Raw genomic sequence first — 2,269 nt, 5'->3', positions numbered from 1 at the left:
CTCTCTCTCGCTTTCTCTCTTCCTCGGCCTGTCCCATAGAGAATAAGCCTGACTCGTCCCTATCCACACTTGCCAATTAGAGACACAGTAGTTGTCAATCAGCAGCCGAAGAGAAGGGGAGTCATTGCGAAAAGGGGTGGAGCGGGGGGTCGGTGGAGAGAGGAGGGGATTTGTATCAGCACCTCAGACAGCTCCCCCCTGGATAACTCAGGCTAACTTGCAAGCATGACTTGACTGTCTCTCTCCCCTTCTCTTTTTTCCTCTTGTTCTCACTTTTCCCCTTAACCTTTCCTCTGTAATCACTGTGATCCCACTGTCGTTTTTCCCACTCTCGGCTGCGCTCAGCCTCTTAGCCCTCGCTTTTCCTGCTTTCTCGTCCTCACATCAGCTTGTTTCTCCATTCAGACACATACATAAACCATACATCATTCTCTGTATCCATTCACCTATCAAAGTTGCACACCACGAAACCTGACACTCCCGGAAAGTTCCCATTTGCAACTGGCAGTCCTTTCACATCACTCACACCTGTGGTAGTCTATTTCCTAACCTGCTGTCATTGTGAGGGTACTAGCTGGGCCCATCACATCGAGAAGATCTTGACACTTGTCTCCCTCATTACCTATACTCCTCTAGTCCTCTCTCCTCATCTCTCTCGCCTCTCCTCTTGCTTCTTCCTCCTTTCCAACTGTCCATGTCCGGGCTGCTGCTGATGACAACTCAAGTGGACGTGTCTTCTGTTCTCACCAAGAGCTGTGAAGAGATGTACGTAGGTGTCAGGGATCTGGTGTAAAAATACACCCTGCTGCTGCCCTCTTCACTACACAGGACCAGACTGTGTCTGCTTTGTGTCACAGGAATGTCTCCATCTAATTTGAAGACATGCTTCTTCAGTGTGGTTTTATGTGAGGGCTAGGCTATGATACCATGACACTCAGATATGTCACATATGGGTGTGCCTGCAGCTTCAGTATGAACCAGCAGGCCTTCTTTGTCACCACACTTTTTTTTTTTTGTCTATTTTTGTAAACTGACCCTGCATCCCCAACTTTAGACATCTGGTTTGCATTTATAAGAAAATCCATTTCTCGAATTGACTTGATGGAAAGTGAACTGGCTCCAGCTGGAGGGCCTAATGAAAGAAAATCGGTCTGTGTTTCATATTTGTGTCTGGCGCAACAGACTTATTAATCCTTTTAATGTACCTGGTATTTCAGATAGGATGCAGAATCACAAGTGGTTGTGCCAGAGGCAAAGACAAGACAGGCATGAGATTGAGACAGAGACTGAGCGGACGCTGGGCTGCTGCTTGCACATTATTGCTTAATTGTTTGGAACTAAAGGCGCTGTTATGAGGATGTTTATGCTTATGCCTGCGACAGCAAATCTTTCCAGTCATTTTAGCTACACTGTGGAGTCTAATAGTCACTACCCAAAAGAAAAAATAAACGATCCAGCAATGTGTATCGCAACAAATTCAGCCTAGATTGCAGAATAAGGAACTACACTCTGCCTTTGGCCAAACTTTCAGTGACAAACTTAACACAGACACTTTGCTTTTCCATCTTCATGGGCCTTAGTGCATTGGCTCCTGTTGGCCTACTAGCCCAGATAACTAGACAACCACACATCACTGTAAAATTGCAGATAGCCAGCACCTGTCCTCTACGTGACAGGCTTGGATATGAAGCTTTCTTTGTTTGTAAATACATCCGCTTCCACTGACAAGAGGAAGAAGCCAGTTCAGAGTGACAAGCGTAGATTGAATCTTTAACCCTTTGCAGGGGTGGGTGTAAGAGATTTTAACCATCTTTGTCTTTTATCCAACAGGCTACAAAGGAGGAAGACACTGACACGCTGTTGGTTAAATATTAAGCTGCATACAGGTGCAATTCTCATCAAGTAATGTGATAGGCACTTGGAGAGTGATGCTGATGGGACCAACCTGTTTAGTTATCAAATCATAAAGCGTAGCAACGAGAAAATTGATCGGGCGTTAATCCGGTGCCACGCACTGCTACAAATCGGCTCCTAAAGCTTTCAATCTACAAGTCTTATTCTCTCCACTTCGGGGATTATCAACAGATATCTGTGAATATCAGGAGAGTCTAAAGTGATGGGACCCGGAGCAACGCCGCGCTATGAACTGTGGCCAAATCGTTTTTCATGGGAAAAACGAAACAGCGGAAAAAAATATTGAACTTACCGCTTTGTCCACCTTTTTGCCAGCTCCCCCGAAGAAGCCGCTTCACATGCCATGCATTGTATC

General features: G+C 45.7%; 1 long non-coding RNA gene across 2 annotated transcripts in view; it reads right to left on the bottom strand.

Moving 5' to 3' along the window:
• LOC109958439 (uncharacterized) overlaps nucleotides 1-2,269 on the bottom strand; it is a 5,159-nt gene extending 2,890 nt beyond the window's left edge. The window contains exons 1-2 of one of the 2 annotated variants that reach the window (XR_002274671.1): nucleotides 2,207-2,269; nucleotides 551-753 (exon numbers count right to left, since the gene is read on the bottom strand). This is a non-coding gene — a long non-coding RNA (uncharacterized LOC109958439). The remainder of the gene's footprint in view (nucleotides 1-550; nucleotides 754-2,206) is intronic. The other variant, XR_002274672.1, reaches the window with a different exon arrangement.

Source organism: Monopterus albus, unplaced genomic scaffold (genome assembly GCF_001952655.1).
Source record: "Monopterus albus unplaced genomic scaffold, M_albus_1.0 scaffold32.1, whole genome shotgun sequence".
Lineage (NCBI taxonomy): Eukaryota > Metazoa > Chordata > Actinopteri > Synbranchiformes > Synbranchidae > Monopterus > Monopterus albus.
Note: the sequence above shows the minus strand (reverse complement) of the source record. Positions and strands in the feature narration are given on the sequence as shown.